Source organism: Lepidochelys kempii, chromosome 7 (assembly GCF_965140265.1).
Source record: "Lepidochelys kempii isolate rLepKem1 chromosome 7, rLepKem1.hap2, whole genome shotgun sequence".
NCBI lineage: Eukaryota > Metazoa > Chordata > Testudines > Cheloniidae > Lepidochelys > Lepidochelys kempii.
Genome location: NC_133262.1, coordinates 35,755,837 through 35,776,209, shown reverse-complemented (window position 1 = coordinate 35,776,209; position 20,373 = coordinate 35,755,837).

Genomic DNA, 20,373 nt, shown 5'->3' with positions numbered 1-20,373 from the left:
TAGGCTCAGGCCTTTGGCTAAGCAGCAGAGGCAGCCATAAGCTGGGAAGCGAACGGTCACATCCTCACATTCCAAACTAGTCACATTGAAATAAGGTGCTATTGGGCTGTTAGGCACTATCAGGACAGGATTGTGTTCCTATCACCTCCAGAGAAAGGGAAGTGCCTAGAAAATGTAAAAGGAAACTTAGTTTGATAGCATCCTGTCTGGCAAGAACTCACTTATCAATAGCTGGGATGTGAAATCCTCACTTCTGTATTGTTTTGTCATTATAGTTCCCACTTTGCTGTTGTTTGTCTGTATAATCTCTGTCTGGTTCTGTGATTGTTCCTGTCTGCTGTATAATTAATTTTGCTGGGTGTAAACTAATTGAGGTGGTGGGATATAATTGGTTACATAATCATGTTACAATATGTTAGGATTGGTTAGTTAAATTTCAGGAAAATGATTGGTTAAGGTATAGCTAAGCAGAACTCAAGTTTTACTATATAATCTGTAGTCAATGAGGAAGTGACGGGAATGGGGGTGTGGGTGTGGGTGGGGGTGTGAGATGGGAACAGGGAATGGGGGTAAGAAAATTGGAATCATGTTTTGCTAAAGGGGGAGATGGGAACAGGGAATGGGGGTAAGAAAATTGGAATCATGTTTTGCTAAAGGGGGAAATGGGAACAGGGAATGGGAGTAAGGAAGTTGGAATCATGTTTGGCTAAGGGCAGGAATGGGAACAGGGACACAGGTGTAAGGCTTTGTGGTGTCAGAGCTGGGAAGGAGGATACTAAGGAAGGAAACTGGAATCATGCTTGCTGGAAGTTCACCCCAATAAACATCGAATTGTTTGCACCTTTGGACTTCGGGTATTGTTGCTCTCTGTTCATGCGAGAAGGACCAGGGAAGTAAGTGGGTGAAGGAATAAGCCCCCTAACAGGTAGCCTCCTTCCTGTTTGTAGATTAAAAACATGATTCATCTAATGTTTCATGTTCTTACAGAGCAGAGGTGCCTTCCTATTAGTAGGTAGCAACTCATTGGGCAGTGTTCCTAGTAGCCTTGTGAAGGAATTTATTTATAAAACTAACTCCATGAACTTGATTTTTTTTTTTTAAGAAAAGTCTGTAGTGCTCACTATTCTTTCCCATGGTCCCCTATATGTAAAGGTGGCTTGTGGATGAGACACTGTACAGATAATTGGGAGATGTGGATTCAGTCCCTGGCACTGCCCCAGACTTACCCGAAATGCCCTTCCCAAGGTCCCACAGTATGTCTACATAGCAATTACATGTCTGCGGCTGGCTCCAGCCCAAGTCCAAATGTCTACACCCCAATTTTACAGCCCCACAGCCTGAGCCCTGTGAGCCTGGCCCAGCTGTTGGTGTTATAATTGCTGTGTAGACATACCCTTAGTCTTTGTGCCTCATCTGTCCAATGGGGATGATAATACTACTGTGATGGGGTACACAAACACCATAGTAGGCCCAAAAGGTTTAAAAGGCAATACTGGGTCCAGGTAGCCCTGCCCCTCTGGGCAGGTGCAGCATGTTCCGACTGGAGGAGCAGGTCAGAGGTTGCTCAGAAGCCCAGGCAAAGGGTGATGGACAGGCTGCAGGACAGAGGAATCCTTCTCAAGCCAGAAGAGTGAGCCTGAAATGGGACCACAGAGTGGATAAACGCCTCAGGCAGAGCCTCCTCTAATCAGCACTCCATTTGAAAATTTGCAAGTCCAGCGGGGCCCTACTCTTTTGGTTGTAAAGTGATGGACAGTTTAGGCCATATGGGCCATGCCCCAAACTGCATGGATCTATAGGTCGGAAGTAGCTCAAGGAAGCAACTTAGACTCATTGCAGGAAGGACCCTGCCAGTGTTGCTTCCCACAGGGCCATAGGCTGGGACCAGGTAGAAAGAGATGGCCCAGGTCCCTCTATCACACCCCCTTAAGGGCCTAGACCCAGATTTTGTGGAGGAGGGGCTGCTGAAGATCCTCAGCTTAAAGTCAGGAACAGGTACCTCCACTGCTGTCAGAGGCAAGGGGCTGGAAGTCGGGTGCTCTAACCACTAAGTCATCTGGCCCTCTGAGCCCCCTATCACAACTTTTTGCCCAATTTTTTCCTCTCTTGTCTATTGAGCTTGAAAGCTCTTCAGGGCAGGGACTGTCTCTTACTATGTGTGTGTGTTTTTCTGGTGGGGTGTGTGTGTGTGGTTTTTTTTTTGTGGGGGGGGAATACTGTGCCTACCACAATGGGTCCCAGATCCCATGGGTCCCTTTAAGCAGCTGTATACCAATGTATTGCTGGTGCGCATGCAAACTTGGCTGCTTGCGCAGTCACTGCATACTCACCAGGAGTGCTTGGGTCAGTGCAAGGGGCAGTGCAAGGGGCAGTGCACCAGTGTGGTATCCTTGTGTGCCACATGCTGCAGTCTGGCTCGGTGCCGTCTTGGAAGTTTTTTGCAATGTGCTCTGGGGAAGAAATAGCTTGCCCGGGGATCTCTGGGAGCGAGGGGTCAAGTTCCCAGCATGCAACTTTCTACATCCCATAATACCATCCAGACCCCATTTTTAAAAAAATCATGGAATTTAAGATCCCATAGACCGGCGTGGCACTGTTGGCCCTCTCTGACAGAAGCATGGAGCCTACAAAGTTCTGTGCTGTTCTCATGAATGTTGTGAATGCAGAATATATGATTCTCTGGTACTGTCAGGGCTGGGGAAGAACTGCAACAATGGGGGTCATGATGATTTCTTTGAGGACAGTTTGTGAAGGACATAGCAGAAAACAAATCAAGGTGATTGGTGATCGTGGAGCAGCTGCAGATGGTGAAGCACTGTTTGTGGGCCGGAGAAATGAGCACTGACTGGTGAGATTGCACCATAATGCAGGTTTGGGATGATGAGCAGTAGCTGCAGAACTTTCAGATGTGAAAGGCCACGTTCCTGAATCTGTGTGCTGAGCTCACGCCAGCCCTTCAGGGCATGCAGAGCAGAATGAGAGCTGCATGGACAGTGGAGAAGTGAGTGGCAATTACACCCTGGGAGCTTGTAACCCTGGATTGGTATGGGTCAGTGGGAAACTATATTTTGGAGTTGGAAAATCTACAGTGGGGGCCATCGTCATGCAAGTGTGTAGGGCCATTAATCCTGCCCTACTATGCAGGACTGTGACTCTCAGCAATGTACAGGATAGATTTGCAGCAATGGGATTCCTGAGTTGTAGCGGGATGATAGACATATCCCTATTTTGGCACCAGCCCACTTTGCCACAGAGTACATCAACTGAAAGGGCTACTTCTCTGTGATTATGCCAACTTTGGTGGATCATTAATATGCGTGTGGGCTGGTCAGGGAAGGTTCTGAACAGGACTGTTCCGAAAGCTGCAAGCAGGGATCTACTTTCCTGACAGGCAGATTACCATTGGCAATGTTGAAATGTCAAAAGAGATCCTGGGAGACCCAGCCAATCCCTGGCTCACACAGCTGTATGCTGGCCACCTGGACAGCATCAAGGAAAGGCTCAGCTACCAGCTCAGCAGGTGCAGAATGACAGTTGAATGTGCTTTTGGTAGATTGAAGGGATGCTGATGGTGTTTACTACAAAAATTTGATCTCAGGGAGAACATATATCCCAATGGTTATAGCTGCCTGTTGTGTGCTGCATAATAAATGTGAAACAAAGGGGCAAAGTTATTGTGGGGCTGGAGGGCAGAGGTGAAGCAGCTGTTTGAGTTTGAAAAGCCAGACACAGAGGCCATTACAAGAGCCCAGCATGGAGCTATGTGGTTGCGAGAGGCTTTGAAAGAGCATTTTAATGGTCATCCACATTAATGTGCTGGGCTTGGCTTGCTCTGGCCCTGAAGGTTTGTAGTATACATTTATGCATTTAACACTCTTATGCATGTAACACTCTTATAATGAACCTATGAATTATTGTGTTGCTATACACTTATAACTATTCCACTGTTTTTCATTGACACTATGCAGTACACTTAAACAAATGACTGGGTGTTATTCTTGAATCTTCGAGTTCTGTGGTGCTGTACACTTGCAAATACTTTCAGTACAGCTATCCATTCTGCAGTATGTGTGGTGAACTAATACAGAAATTGAGAGGAACAAACATATAAGGAAGAAATGCCTGCAAGCTCCATGGAAACTTTTTTTAAAGGTACCATAATAAAGGCTCAAATTAAATGTATACCCCCCAATAAAATAAAAAAGTAATACCACCAAAAAATGCTGCCATGGCTAAACAGAGTAAAAAGTGGGTAGAGGCAAAAAAGCATCCTTTAAAAATTGGAATTCAAATCCTACTGATGAAATAGAATGAACCATAAACTCTGGCAAGTCAAGCGTAAAAGTATAACTAGGCAGTCCAAAAAATAATTTGAAGTGCAACTAGCAAAAAACTCAGAACAGACTTATCAGACACATACCCAATTTGTTGGGGAAAAGTCAACACAGCTTTTGCAAAAGGAAATCATGCCTCACCACTCTATTAGAATTCTTTGAGCAGGTCAACAAACATGTAAACAAAGGTGATCTGATGGATCTAGTGTATTTGTCAAAGGCTTTCTGAAAGTCTAATGTCCCTCACCAGAGGCTCTTAAGCAAACTAAGCAGTCATGGGTTCAGAGGGAAGATCCTCCTATGGATCGGTAATCAGTTTAAAGACCAAAAAGGAAGGGTAGGAATAAACAGGGGGAAACAAAAGGTAGGAATAAATGGGCAAGTATTAGAATGGAGAGAGATAATGTAGCCTGATCTATAGACTATGTATTAATTTTATTGATTACTTAAAAATTCCCAGTTATCACTTTGAGGGTTGATAGTTCTTGTCTCAAGATCAGGCCCAGTATTATTAAAATTACTATATAATTGTGTACCCTGATGTGCACAGTTGCAACACTCTCACACTCTAGGAACTCTTCTATATTTATATATAGTTTATTAATATAGCTAGCAAAGTCAAACACTCTAACACAGTAAGGTAGATAGAGATAATACAGATTGTACATCTGAACATCTATATACTCACACCATCCCTTGCAGGACAAACTGAAATGTTAGCCATCTTCCTCATCACCATCTCCTTCATCATCACCAGTGGCCATCATTCTGGCTCCTCCCAAGGGCTACATCTCTGTCCTACTGCTCACAGGTTGGGATGTAACTTTTATATGTTACGCTGATGCCATTATATCTAATGCAGATTCAGTAGGGGTATTTCCTCTCTTCCTTATTTGTATTGCCTCAATTTACTAAGGTTGAGGTGTCCTTCCTGTATATGTTAGTATATTAATACGTGTAACTACCATTTCAGCTCATGATCATACCTGTCACCCCTTGCTCAAGTGGATTTGAATTTATGACTTCCATGTTCCTTGCGGTAGCACATACAGGAACATTCTAACTCATACTAGTGTGCAAGCTCTTCTTAGTTCCCAAAATCTAAAGGTAACTGTTAATCTGTGCCAAGGGTTATGATCTACTTAACCACACTTTTATATTAGCTGAAGTGTAAGTTAGCATCTTACGGGATATAGGCCTGTAGATTTCTTTTGTTATGGCTGAATATAATGAAAGCAGCTAAATATAATGTATTCATCGGCTTGCCTTCAATAGGAAAGCTTGCCCTATGGGCTACAGTAAATAGCAGTGTTCCCCAGGGATCTGTACGGGGACCAGTGCTGTTCAACATATTCATAAAAGATCTGGAAAAAGGGGTAAACGGTGAGGTGGCAAAGTTTGCAGATGATACAAAATTATTCAAGCTAGTTAAATCCAAAGCTGACTGTGAAGAGTTACAAAGGGATCTCACAAAACTGGGTGACCAAGCAATAAAATGGCAGATGAAATTCAATGTTGATAAATTCAAAATAATGCATATTGGGAAAACCTCTCTACTATACATACAAAATGATGGGGTCTAAATTAGCTACTACCACTCAAGAAAGAGATCTTGGAGTCGTTGTGGAGAGTTCTCTGAAAACATCTGCTCAATGTGCAGTGGCAGTCAAAAAAAAACCAAACGTGTCAGAAAGTTTCGGGAACCATTAGAAAAAGGATAGATAATAAGACAGTAAAAATCCTTACACCACTGTATAAATCCACACCTTGAATACAATGGGCAGTTCTTATCGTGCCATCTCAAACAAGGTATATTGGAATTGGAAAAGTTGCAGAAAAGGGCAACGAAAATGATGAGGGGGATGGAACAGCTTCCCTACGAGGAGAGATTAAAAAGACTGGGACTGTTCATCTTGGAAAAGAGACTTCTAAGAGGGGATAGGAGAGAGGTCTATGAAATCGTGAATGAGATTGAGAAAGCGAGTAAGGAAGTGTTATTTACCCCTTCCCATAACACACAAACCAGGGCTCACCCAATGAAATGCATAGGTAGCAGGTTTAAAACTAACAAAAGGAAGTACTTCTTCATACAACTCAGTCAACCTGTGGGAGTCATTACCAGAGAATGCTGAGAAGGCAAAAGCTATAACTAGATTAAAAAAAGAATTAGATAAATTCATGGAGCATAGGGCCATCTATGGTTATCAGCCAAGATGGTCAGGCATATAATCCCATGCTGTGGGTGTCCGTAAGCCTCTGAGTGCCAGAGGCTGGGAGTGGACAACAGGGGATAGATCACTTGATAACTGCCCTGTTCTGTTCATTCTTGTTGAAGCATCTGGCATTGGCCACTGTCAGAAGACAGGATACTGGCCTAGATGGACCACTGGTCTGAGCCAGTATGACCGTTTTATGTTCTAAGACCAGACAAGATCTCACCCCTAGTGCAATGGCTACAGATGACCCATGAACTACTCTTTATTTCGGTAGATTCAGGGTCAAGCTGGACAGCTGCTTATCTTTTTACTCCAGTTACCTGTAAGTTTGGTTGGGTACTAGGGAGTTCTTGTGCTGTACTATAGTGTATATAATAATACAGACGGAGTTAAATTGGGGATATTGGACACAATCACTATCTAACTCCTTAAATGTAATTCAATCCCATTTGGATTCTTTATATCACTATTTGAACATACGAATGAGATTCTTTTTATTGTAGTCTTGATAGGATTTATAGCCTTTACATTAATGAAGTGTTAGGATCTGTAAATAAGATTTAAAAAAAATCCTATCACTGTACAAAAATTATTAGTGGCAAAATCAGTGGAATTATAGTAAAAAGAAGGCTACAGTGTCAGCCTCCACAAATATCTCAGGAATATCAAATAACACTTTATTAAACGGAGAGCAGCCCCGATAACAAGTTTACCTTGGGTTGCTGCACTCCTAAGGCAAGTGTCAACAAACAAAAGTGAAGACCATGCTGCTACTCAGAAACAGCGGATCACTATCTCCTTTACTGCCCCAAGACTATTCTAGAGGGTATATTTTAATTGGTGATTGACGAAGGGCTGCTAGTATTAGATTATCAATTAGGATAGTTTATTATTAGTCAAGATTTAGCAAATTAAGATTGGCAAGTGTTTGTGTTGACTCTGATTTGCCAAATTAGTTGAGGCAAAATTTTAAAATCCGATTTTCTTGGGAGAAAGGAGACCCTGTTCTGAGTTATAGATGACCTTTGAGGGCATTAGCTACTGGGGTACAAGCAGAGAGTTTCTGAATGCTTGGGAAATGAGAGTTGAAAAAAACAACTAATAATTGTGTGAAAATATATAGAAGATATTAAGAAAAACACCTGATTACAAGAGAATGAAAAATCACTTGAACTCTACTGGGTCCAGGGACACTGAACAACCCTAAAATGGTAGAAAGTCTCTGAGAAGAGAGGGGGTCAGAACCCCTGCTGCATTGCCTTTTAGACTGGCTTAGCAGGTCACTAGAGGGTTCCACACCACACAGAGGAACTTGTGGGTGGTATAGAAACACCACAACCATTTCCTCATCCCTTGAAGCAGGGGCAGGGCCAAAGGAAAGGAAATATGGTCAGGGTTTGCTATGGCCCTTGGGCAGGCACTGAAAGACATAAAAGGCTATTCTAAATTGTGTTGTGGGACTGATCCAGCACTGTGTCAGCAGCTGTGCACCTCCTTCCCTTCTGAGTGCTCTTTGGACACAACTCAAAATGTGGACTCAAGTTTTCATATCTGATGTAAGAAAATATAACCTGTGGGCCTGCTCCATCAACATCCGTTCATGCACGTAGTTCTTTCTCAGTGCGGCCACTTATGTGAATTAATGTTTTAGGAGCAGGCTCTCCCTTCCCCCATGTAGGTTCTCGGCTATGCTCTTATTAGAGAAGGAAATTCACCCCTTTAGGAGTGGGATGAGCAGTTCTAGAAACTCTTCAAAGCATCATTTCTTCCTTTCTTCTCTGTGTAGCTTGAAAGCTTGTACCTTCCAACTGGTCCAATAAAAGAGATTATCTACCTTGTTGTTTCTATCCAGTGAGAGAGAGAGTCACTTGTCTCAGTGAGTCAGTAGAACCTATTTAACTCTTCTCAGACAATCAACATCTGCTAGCATGGTGGTGTGTTCTAGGCAAACACTGTTAGTCTGTTAAAATCCTCAACTAGTCTCAAGTAATGTCTAAAACTGGCCCTTGCTGACATGTTAATCTAGTGATCCCTCCTAGATGAGTTTCTCAGGCCACCAGTAATGCTGATTTTCCCACTCACCAAAAGTAACAAGATACTTCACTGAAACAGAAGTGGAACACACATTGCAGGTGTGCAAATACCAGAGAGAGAGAGCCTAACAGTGTAAAAAGGGGATGTAACGTTAAGCTAAGGAAGGGAAAATTTACATTTTTGTATCAAGAAAAAATGTCCCCATGGTGCTGTTGATTGGCCTGTGACAAGGGCAGTGGTGGAAACCCCATTGCTGGGTACACTTAAAACTGGGACTGGACAAATTAGTATCAATGTACAGTCAGGAACAACTGTGCATGGACAGGGAGAAGGATGAGCTGGCATGCTGTGCCTTTTCCATCTCTAGAGCTATGATATCTAATCCAAGCTACCCAACTGAGATCATTTAGATCAGTGAAATGAGATATATATTGACTAAAGACCAGGTTAGGTTAATGATTTAATATGGAAGTGTTGCAACCAACGTATAAATCACAAGTCTATGCAGTTGCCTATGGTGCAACTATGAAAAGTTAGCGGGCACACAGGTAGTTCTGCTTTCACATAGTTAAACAGCAAGCCTTCCCCCGCTATTCCTTAGGGAGAATCTTTTCCTGTTCTGCACAGACACTCAGTGCAGAGTGCTTCACTAACTTCCACCTCACTTCCCCTCTCCCCCCTTTTCTTTCAGTGTCACTAGGAAGCACTGAATGTAAGTAGACATTAAGTAAGTGGCTCTGTCAGAGAATAACTTTCACCAAGGCTAAGCACAGCCAATTTTCTTGTTCCTGGTGTAGTAAACACCCCTCCCTGGTACCTGTAGTCCTTCCATAAGAGAAATAATCTTTCACTGGTGCAGAGGAACAATAGATTTGATTGGACAATTATACCGCATACCTGAGTTGAAATGGTGAATTATTTGCCTGTCTGAGACATGGTTTTTGATTCGCTAAATTGTCTGTTAGATGATATTTTTAAAAAACAATTAATCTTATATCCTCTGTAGATTATACAGTGGATTAATCTTTGTATAGATGCCAACACTAGAAAACTATTAATAGGGACACTTGGAAGGGAAATTAGGGACAGAGTGTTAGCCCCTATTAAAACCTGCTGGAGAGAATGGATTCTTCATTCCCTCCCCCCTTCCTCCACCCCCAAGATAAGTGGGGAGGGAAAATATCTTAAAAAGAGGAAGAGCTGGTAATTCTGTGTCTTGCTCTTCGCAGAACTTAGATGCTGAGATGGACCAAACTATTTTTGGTGGCTTCATGAGGATCAGAGGGCTCATAGCACAAAATACAGGTCTGACCTCCAAGCTTTTGACTTGAGAGCTATGGAGCTCCTGGGGAATTGTTTGATCTCTGAATGTGTTTGTGGATTGGCAGTTTCAGTGTCAAATATTCCTACTGTTAGTGCAGAAAGCACATATGATGGAGAACAATTTCAAGAGATTACTTCATGCTAAGTCTTGCAATTACCCCTCTACCCTGATATAATGCGACTGGATATAACATGAATTCGGCTATAATGCAGCAAAGCAGCGCTCTGGAGGGCAGGGCTGTGTGCTCCGGTGGATCAGCGCGTCAGCGTGTCTGACTCAGAAAGGGCAGTAATTGGGCCCCACTGCTGGGGTCACAAATGGATAAACTTGTAAGCAATTTATCCACTGATATCTTAAGGAAAATTGCCCAGTACTTATAGTAATGGCCAAACCACTGTAGCTGTTATAGCCTGTGGGTCCCAGGATATGAGAGAGAAAAGGTAGATGTGGTAACATCTTTTATTGGGTCAACTTCTGTTGGTGCAAAATACAAGCTTTCGAACCACACAGTCTCCTTCCGGTCTGGGAAGGAACCCGAGTACATTACCAAGTAGTGGATTGTGCCTTTAAGACATAGGCCATGGCACGGGCTGTGTAGAGTTGCATTACTGCAGTGAGAGACAGGCAGACAGCCTCCTGGGAAGTTTTGCTGCTTGCCACCCTTGGGCCGGGTGTAACGCCATGTATGGAGAGTTGATGTAAAGAGCAGTCAGAGGAAGCCATTTGCAGTGTGTAACCCACTTTGTCAGCTCTACGACCCCAGGGACTATACTACAGGTTCTTTGACCACCCTCTTGCAATGACAGGCTCTGTTTTCCCTGTATAAGGCTTCCTTGCCCCTCCTCTTTGGCTTTGGACAAGCTACCATCACTGTCAACACTGACCTGGAGCAGTCCTTGGACTCAGAAGAAATGCCATCTTTCCTTGCTCCATGCATAGCCACGAAGGCCTGTACCTATTGGTACGGCCGAATGCCATAGTATTTGTAACAGAGGCAATTATGAAGTCCAACAGGAAAAATATGTTTTTAAATCCATTTCCAAGTTTACACTTGGCTAGAAGCTCTTTCTGTGTTTCAGAGCCATGCACTGAACAACAAGTGGGGCGGTTTCCCTTTTAACTACACAGGAATGGGCTGACACATGAATTTTTGACACTACATGAGGATTGGAAGGATATGTTGACATTGTCATTCAGTTCTTTTGTGATTAACAGCAGCCTCAACACCTTTCAGAAAAATCTCTTTAAAAGTCCATTTTAGGCTTCCTTTACAGGTTTGTCATCTTAGTCGATGTATTAGGAAGTTGATTTTATTTTCCACTTTTTTTAAGCATTCACATCTCTTCAAAGTTCATGGTTTTGAATGTGTATGAAGACCTGCCTTGAAGAGATGGCCTGTCAGTGTAACCCTCATCCTATGGAAATGATGCGTCCAAGAGATCTATTGGTTTAATAGTTTTATGGTTTTCCTGGTTACTTTTTTCCTTAATAAGGTCAACAAACCGACTAGAAGACTTTCCTAGCCACTTTATGTCACATCACAGAAAAAAATTCATTCCTTCAGACATCAATTTGCAAAACACTGTCCCTATTGCAACCAATTCTGCCAAATAAAATGTTTGTCTCTTTACTGATCTAGCAGTCTGGCAGTTGGGACAGACTCAATGGTTTCAGACCCACAGAGTTTATCTTTGGAAATACTAGGGATTTGAAAGAGCATTATAGATGTTAAAAATGCTTCACAATCAGGCAGAGACAGATTGAATAGTTGCAAAGGGAGAGCAGGGGCTCAGGATGGTAAATGGCTGAGAGATTTATTTGATGGAACTTGATTAGAAGTCAAGTGGATGCGGAAAGAGAGAGCAAAGAAAGAAAATCCAGAAAAGTGAGTGAAAAAAGGCATTTTGGGGGGCCAGAGTATAGGCTGGAAAATGAGGTATTTGGGAGGGAAACAAGGTGGAAGATAGAGGAGAGGCAGGTAAAGCTTCTGGTTCTACCATGGGAAGTCTTTGTGCATTTTGCATTGCAAATTCATCTAATTTCAGAGAATTTGACAGCAATATACAAAATTGAGCAAAATCTTCTGATCTTGTGATCAGACATGGATTTTTCATTGCTGAAAGCTTCTTGTTTGTTTTTCTTTTATTTATAGTGCTGCTTATTTTTCTCTTGGTACATATACAGTGGGATTTCAAATTATGGTAAAATCCCAATCTTCACTGACTGCATTGTTTTTAAACTAAGTCAATACAGCTCTATTTCTAGGAAAAGCCAAACCTTGCTAGAAAATTGTTGTGGGTCTTCAAAAAAAACTCCAATCTTCATAGATAGTGTGTGTGTGTGTGTGTGTGTGTGTGTGTGTTTGCGTGTGCGTGTGTAAAATGCCTGCAAGGTCACATGGACATTTCAAATTCTCTCATCACCGATTTTTAGCTGCTGCCAATAATGGAAGTGTATGGAAACAGTACTGTGAGACAGGAAGAGTTTTGTTGCTGGAGACTGAGAACGTCTCTTCTGTTCTGTTACTTTTTTTTTTTTACCCAGGAAAACTCAGTTTGGATGAAAAATCTGAGTTGTTTTTCAAAGAGGTTCTTTCCTTTACCCACTTTAACAATAAGATCGAGTAAGAATGCTCAAGAGTCAAATCCTACTCCCATTACCTTCAATGGGAGCTTTGACATTGATTTCACTAGGACCCGGATTTTGCCCTAGAGAAGTAAAAAGATTTGCCACGGATCAGAGAGTAGCACCATGAATCAATGGCTCCATTAGCTTGAGATCCATTCTTCTCCTCACTCCTATTCTTTCGCTGTAACTACTAGACCACATAAGCCTCCTTACTATGTTGTAACATTTTTTGCATGTGATTGAAGTCAGCAGGTGATTTCTATAAAATCCTTTAGCATGAGACAGACTGTGGTGTTACCACACAGGGCAGGTGGCTGGGGCAGTAAGTTTTATGTGTGAGGATCCATGGGTCTTGCACCCGGGTCCCTGGGTCTCCAGGTAACTCTTGTAGCCCAGCCACCAACCAGTAGCTGCTTGTGGTGGGTGGGCTGGGTGGCTAATGGAACCTTAGCCCCACCAGAGGCACTGCCTACGGGAGTCCTGACTGGAGGAGTATCCGCCCCCACCAAGTGGTCTGGCTGCACCAGTAAGCCAGAAAGAGGCACAGGTAATTGTTTATGCAGCTAGGTAAGTTCCTGGCTAGCTGCTACGCTGGGCCCAATCTTCTCATCTGGCTCCTGAGCCCTGCTTCCCTGCCTTGTCCCTGGGTCCTGTCTTCCTGCCATGTTCCTAATTCATGCCATTGTTCTCTGACTCTGGTTTCAGCTCCAACCCTAGGCCCTAGCATTTGGCCTCTGAATCTGGTTCTGACTCTCAGCTCCATTTCCCAGTGCCTGACTCCTGCTCTGACCACTAGACATGACTGCCCATGTCCCCATCCCTAACAGTGTGACTGTGTGGCATGGATAGAACCTTGCCCAAAAGAGTATGGAAAGAAACAGTTATTTACCACTGACATAATGGAGACAGGATGTGAGATTTTTAAAATTCAGATTAAAGCACTTTGTTCCCATTCTGCAGGTAAGAAACATTATTGTAGAATCTGTATACTGTCTGATAAAATTAAATGTTGTGAAGTGGCTTTGCAGGAGTATATGAACAGATATTGAGACAACAAATAATGGATTAGGAGAATAAGTCAAGTTAGTGAAGTGGTACAAAAAAAAAAGAGAAAACATGCCACTCATTAAATGACTGTACACTGTCCCTTGAATTTTGAAAATGTTTTAAGCTAATAGAAAATAGATCCTGATGGGCAACATTTCATAGTTAAATACAGGAAGATATTGTTCATGGGGATGTAACTTCTTCAGCAAACACAGAGAAGGGAAAGTAGAAGACAAGGTTACAGGAGATAATTCAGAAATGCTGCCAACATGCTGATATGTTAGTTTAGATGATAGTGAATGACAGCTCTGGGCAAGTTACTTTATAACCTTCTATGCTGTGTTAAGCATGTGAAGTGTGTGTGTATGTGAGATACTTTAATACATTTTAGAATCATCTAAGTTTCAAAAGACGTAAGGCTGTGAATGATGGATGATGTCCAGACAAAATGAATTCACTCAATATTAGATGGTGGGCCAAATTCATCCCTGGTGTAACTCCACTGATTTAGCAGTGATGAATTTTGATCAAGATCTAAGGCATGAAGGGTAAGTCTGATCATGTACTCAGCATTACTTCAGATGGCTAATATTCACTTCCAATATTCTGTGGATAGTTAGTGAAATTTAGATGTTTGGAAAAAATTAATTTGAAAGTATACTGGAACATTTCTTGGACCAGCCTACTCTATTACTCATGCATCACAAATCCCTTAAAGTATTAAGGGAACATTTCTTAACATGGGGCCCAATTCCTTAAAGAGACATTAAGCAAATTGGGTTGTTTTCCTCTTGTTTAAACCATGATTTAGCATGTGCATTTCAGGAATGTTTAGTAAAATGTTACTAATCTGCATATTAGTCAGCAGATTACCATGGCGCATTGGCGCAGAAAAGATTTATTTGGAATTGCAATAAAGTCTGAGCATTGGATTCTCTTTCATTTAGACTATATACAGTGTAGTGTATAACTCCATGATGTATTGGTGCCATAATTACATCTCCTAGTAAATACTAATACGTTTTAACACTTATATAGGGCTTTTCATCTTCACAGCACTCTATAAAGTTCAGGTAACGTGCTGCATCCCTTGTGCACCTAAATCTCCCATTAACTTCAGTTGGACTATTGGGTATGCAAGGAAAGCAGAATCATGCTCATAAAGTAAGAGCTTGTCTACATGGTGCAGCAGTGTGCTCAATGGAGATGTGATTTCTTAAGTGTGCTAACCTATTGTGTAATTGGCCCATGCAAAATGCACTAGGAAACTTTTACTATGCACCAGCAGGGTCTACATGGGCCAGTTAGTGTGCAGCATGTTAGCATGCTTTAGAAATCACTCGCCCGTAGAGCATATTGCCGCACCTTGTAGACAAGCCCTACATGTACTGGGACCATAGCTACCTTATTGAACTTGTCTTAGTTTCTGATGGGTATATGTGTGTGTGTACGTATGTGTGTATGTAGGGGTGTGTGTGTATATATATATATAATAAAATTTTGCAGTATTGATTTGCTTGTTTTGCAGGCCTGTCACTGTCTTGTCACTTTCATCATGTTCATTATTGTGAAGCAAGAAACGGGGAATTAAAACCAAACCCTGTTTTTCCACTTGATGTATACTGAAACGCACTTATTAGGGTTTATCTTGCCCTCTGCTTTAGATCCAATTGCGGCTCCTGTGAAACTGACTACTGTGTATAAGACACACTAGTTGGAATAAAGTTTGGAATGAAATAGACTTACTCTCAGGTGTTACACCAGCTGCTGATCAGCAACAAACTCCTTTAGTGAGTTATTTTTCTAGAGAGACAAATTTAAGGTGGATGCTGCCATCCCATACAGGAAGGTAACCTGTTAAAATAGAATGCTTAATTTATGGAAACCACACCGAATACTTAAACATAGAAACTGGGCATTTTTGTTAGTCTCAACATAAAGGCAAACAGCTGAAGTAGATGGAGACTGAATTTCTGTGGGCAAATGGTAACTATCCCTCTATGGCAAAGTTGATCCACATTGCTGCTGCCTGTGATAAACCTATCTAAAAATAAACAAAGGACTTCAGCCTCCCCGCTATCAATGTGGATGTTGTCATGTACACTAAATGTACCTAATTCTTTGAAAACTATCAGTAGCCGATATTCCTTCTTATGTACTTAGTGAAACATGTAATGTATTGCGAGGACAAGACTGGATCCCAGATCCTGAAAGGTATCTAGGCACCTAACTTCCATTGATTTCAGTGGGATAGAGACACCAAAATACCTTTGTACATCTAGGCCTGAGTCCTTAAGGTGCCGCATTTGGGAATCCGAAAAACTCAAAAGTAGCTGATCATTTCAGTCTCAGTACTCTTGCATCAGTATCCTCATTATTATTCAAGTCAATCAACCCCACAGAATGGGCAATTTTACAACAATGTAACCACATCAGTTAGCTCTTTCCCTCAGGCATCCCGTCCTTTGAAGATCACCCAGCTTATATAGGAAATAACTCTCTCCGTCCTTGTTTACATCTTGGGGCAAATCCTCAAGGTATCTTGGTGTAAATTGGCATAGCTCCATTGATGTCACAGAACTATGCTGATTAACACCAGCTGAAGATCTGTTCCCCTTTATGTATACTCTCTCTGTTTTACTAAGTATTTCTGACTTTGCCAATACCAATTTATATTTTTGGCATGTACTTTCTTCCCCTCCCCTATGTTGGGTCTCTATTTGCCAAGCCTTAATCATAAAAAAGGGCTTTATCCTGCATCACAAAAGTCAATGAGAGTTTTGATACCGATTTCAATTGCACAGGATCAACCTCAACAGCTGGTGTAAATCAGCATAGGTCTATTGAATTCACTAAGCTAAGAATCTGGCTTTAAATGGTCTGTTGTTCATTACATGGTCTAACATACAAGGATTATCTGTACAAATCTTTTCCGCAATAATATTACTATTTTTATTAGATATTAACGAGAAAGATTACAATGTCAAATCCATTTTAGGTCTGATCTATCTAATGTGTAGGGCCCTACCAAATTCAGGGTCCATTTTGGTCAATTTCACTATCAGGATTTTTTATTGTAAATGTCACGGTTTCAGATATTTACATCTGAAATTTCACGGGATTGTAATCGTGGGGGTACCAACCCAAAATGGGTCATGAGATGGGGGGGTCGCAAGGCTATTGTGAGAGGGTTGCAATATTGCCGCCCTTACTTCTGTGCTGCTGCCTTCAGAGCTGGGTGGCTGGAGAGGGGCAGCTGCTGGCCAGGCACCCAGCTCCGAAGGCAGCGCCACCTGCCCCAGCAGGACAGAAATAAGGGTGGCAATACCATACCATGTCATGCCACACTCACTTCTGCGCTGCTGCTGATGGCAGCACTGCCTTCAGAGCCGGACTCCCAGCCAGCAGCTGTGGAGCTTCCTGCAGCCCGGGGAGGTTCCCAGAGATGGGTCTGAGCCAGCCTTGGGAGTGGCCCATGCAGAGGAAGAAGAAGTCCTGTCCCTCCCTAACCCTTCCAAGACTAGCAGCTGGAGCTCAGTGCTTGGGAGTTAAAGGGCTCTGTGTGTGTGTGTATGGGGGGGAAGCGGGACCACGGTGCCCCAGGCAGTCACCCACTCACCCACCCGTAAAGCCAGCCCTGCCCCCTCCCCAAAAATGACTACCCCCCCGCCCAATACCATGCCACCTCACTTCTGCGCTGCTCCTGGCAGTGCTGCTGCCTTCAGAGCTGGGCTCCCAGCCAGCAGCTGCCACTCTCCGGCCACCCAACTCTGTGAAATCTGGTCCTCCCTACGATAGCCAGATTTCACAGGGGAGATCCGATTTCATGGTTCGTGGTGCGTTTTTCACAGCTGTGAATTTGGTAGGGCCCTACTAATGTGGAAAGACATTTGCTGTACTGTACTCTCCGCAGAAATCTAATGGCTATGGAAAACCCTTTTGAATATATATTCTTTTCTTTGTGCGTGCGTGCACTATGGTAGAAATAAATGAACAACGCTAGTCTGAGGACAACATAGGAAAATTTCAGTAATGTACTTTCTACTCTTCCATAGCACTTGCATCTTGAATGGAGCATTCTCCTCTTTGAAGGTCATTTTAAGATGAAACTGACAATCTGTAGTGAAAAGCCAAAGGTCCTTTTAAAGAACACAGGCCATATTTTGTCTCATTAGTTACCACTCAGCTTGTGCTACTCTGCAAGTAACCCACTGAGGAAACATAACTACTCAGAAGCTGGTCCTTTGTGTATCATTCACTGCAAATACACTTAGCCCCGTGCACTCTGGGTGAAATCCTGACTCCATTGAAGTCAATGGGGCCAAGTTTTCGCCTTCTGTATTTAACATGCATGGGTAATTGAAGATGGCAATTGCTGATTTGGACAAACCATGTAACTTCATGCTGTTCAAGAGTGAAATTCACCTCTCTAGAGGGCTAGAAGTGCCCTATTAATAGGATTTAAGCAGTAAATTTCATCCCAAGAGTTCAGTTGCTTCACTTACATTTGCCCAGAGAACTGAGAGGCTGACAGTGATTTAGAACAGCTGGAAACTCGTATTTTCCTCTGTCTTAGTGGAAAATGTTTAGATGTTTTCATTGGTTATACAGCTTCCTTTTTTTTTCTTTTGCAACTGGAAATATCTGCAATATATAACTGTTTGGTGGTTTATCATTCTCTTGTTCATGGTACTAAATGACTGATCATTTGTGGTCTACATAACGGGTTTCCCTCTTGTGCCTTTGCATAAATATGTCTCTTACAGAAATTGGGTGAGACTTTTTTCTATAGTAATAAAAAAGGATTTTTAAAGAGTGCATGGATAATACATAATATACAGTAGATAAATCTTCAGTGGAATTTGATGTGACTTCTAGAGACCTATTGATTTGAGCGGTGTATGTGTTCGGGGATGGGGGGGAATCAAACAGCTAATTAATGTTCGCAGGAAGCTTCTAGTCTATGATATGCCATGTGGGTATTAATTCCTTCAAGTTGTGACAACCCGATGGAGTCACTACTAAGGGAAGAAAATTATACGCAACATATTAACCACAGCAGGTACTTCTCAGCTGTGAGGGACCGCAGGTAGCAATTGGTACAAGGATCTCTGTCATAAGGAAGCCTGGAATCTTGCAGCAGTCTATCACCACCAGTGGTGGCACAAAGGAAAGGGAGAAACACAAATAGAATAGGAGGCAATAAAGAAAGCACTTGACATCAGAGAGGTCAATACTGCATTATTTTTATCAACTGAATTAGGAGTGAAAACTCAGATATGCTTTGACTATATTTGCAGAAATACAGCAAGTCTGTAGCTGTGTAGTGCTAGTCTCCATGCAACTCGGATGGTTGATATATGGTAAGTATGCCCTGGCCTGAGCTTAGATCTTCAAATCACTTTCACAGAACCTGTTTAGTAAAGAAGGTAACTTCGATTTTTCTGCAACATGGTTTTCAATTGGCATTCTCTTACTTTGACTCTCTATAGCCCTTTCTGTGTGAGGATCTCAAACGTTAATGAATTCAGTTTCACAACACTCTGTGAGGTAGATTAGTAATAGAATTTCTCTTTTAGAGAGGAGGAGACTGACAGAGAGAACCTCATTTAAATTGATGGCAAAGCTACTGTTGACTTCAGTAGAGCCAGAATTTCACTCAGAAATATTAGGGGAATGGCCCAAAGTCTCACTGTGTGAAGTGCTTATGATTGGCTTAAATGGGTGATGCAGAGTATTATGTGATGTAGCCATTCTCCACCCCTCCCTTACTTCCTGTTTTAGTTGGTGGCAGTCCCCCCCTCCCATGCTCTGTTTTGAAGTATTTAAATAAAGCAGCAAGTTTCCAGTCTGCAGCCCTGTGAGCTTACTTTTCTTGCACTGAGTGGTCCTTTATAAAATTGGCAATAAGGAAAAAACATAACATGGGAGAATTGAAGAGTTTAATACAGAAAATAAGAAGTGCAAGCAATATATTGAAAGATTGGGCCACTATTTTCTTGCAAATGGCAGAGCCTAGAATACAGCCTGAGTCTTCCACCCCACAGGCCAATGTATGAACCATAAGGCCATCCTTTCTCTCTCTGCTGCCAAATGTGGAGGCTGTGAAATACTGCCTTGCCCTCTTCCCAAATAAGGCTTATTACATCAATGGGTGTCACTGTTCTGTTACTCTGTCACCTATAGAGCAGTGACCAGCTCATAGACTGTACACAAGGTCTGTCTCTCACCGCGGTACGTGTCAGGTTAGGGCAAGGTGGGGTTAGCTAGAAGGCCTGCTTCTCCACTGCCTGGCCTTTTGTCTAGTCACTTACACCTGTGCAGAGCCAATATAATCCATTAGATTGGAACAAGTGTTTTATACCTACTTTGCACTTGACCTCATGGTGCAGGATAGCTTCTGGGGTGCTGCTGGCTTGACTGCTATGGTTATTGAAACCACTTTCAGGAAACAATTCCATCTACCCCACCCTAGATTCACATTTAACTTTTTTCCTAAATAAGGGTTTTTATTACTTCTTGCTTAAATCAAGAGTAAAACATATGGGTCAGATCATCAATTGACATATTCTTGATTATTTAAGCAGCATCAATTACTCACAAAATCAGTAATTCTGGGTATGGACAATTTTGTATATGATTGCAATATATCTAAGCCCTTACTGCAATTAAAAGTTAGAAATCATTCTGCTAGCAATTTGATGAAGAATAAATAAGCACATCATTAAGCTAATGAGACCATATGCTCATATGGTAAAATAAAAGTGAGCTACATGCAATGAAAGCGCAA